The sequence below is a fragment of the Brassica oleracea genome, unplaced genomic scaffold (assembly GCF_000695525.1).
Source record: "Brassica oleracea var. oleracea cultivar TO1000 unplaced genomic scaffold, BOL UnpScaffold09055, whole genome shotgun sequence".
NCBI classification, from domain to species: Eukaryota; Viridiplantae; Streptophyta; class Magnoliopsida; order Brassicales; family Brassicaceae; genus Brassica; species Brassica oleracea.
Window position 1 is genome coordinate 1 of NW_013625576.1, and position 610 is coordinate 610.

A 610-nucleotide genomic window follows, 5' to 3' on the forward strand; every position below is an offset into this window, starting at 1 on the left:
ATTTTTGGCCAAGATGGGCTTCGATACAATCGTTATGGCCTTGCGAATAGACCCAAAAGTGCTTCTCCGCTAAACCTAATTGTCTCCTTCGTTCATCTGATTTTGACTTCGGCGGCGAGGATGACGATCCATTGTTCTCTATCTCCTGTAACGGAACTCTGACTTTAATGGCAGTAATACAGACGCCCAGTACGAGCCATTCAATCCGTCGTTTCCGGCGAAATCTTTGCTATAAATAGGTTAGTATTCCCCTTCTGGAGATCTTGCTCTCTTAATCTCTGTGCTACTCATCTCTTTTATTCTTTTTTCCATGCTTGCTTTGCTCTTGGAAGGCGGTGAAACTTGAGTATAAAAAGGTTAGCATCCCTACTCTCAAAATTATCCTATCAATCTATTTGAAGAATGAAAAAAATTTCGCTGAGTGTAGGTGGTCCTTTTGTAGTTTTTAGTTTGTAATTTAGCATCTTTGAGATCTGCATTTTTCTTCCCTCAAGTAAAAAAATTATGTCCTTTGTTATGCTTAAATTCCATTGTTTACGAATTTTCAGGTTGAAGTTAAGAAAGACAATATGCTGGAGTCCTCAAAGGATCTCTTCTTTCTAACTTCATC

At 38.7% G+C, this 610-nt stretch overlaps 1 long non-coding RNA gene across 1 annotated transcript; it reads left to right on the plus strand.

Annotated features, from left to right (window-relative positions):
- Nucleotides 1-24: 24 nt before the first annotated feature.
- LOC106322180 lies at nucleotides 25-610 on the plus strand. The gene is made up of 3 exons (XR_001266274.1): nucleotides 25-239; nucleotides 333-356; nucleotides 549-610. It is a non-coding gene; the product is annotated as an uncharacterized LOC106322180 (long non-coding RNA).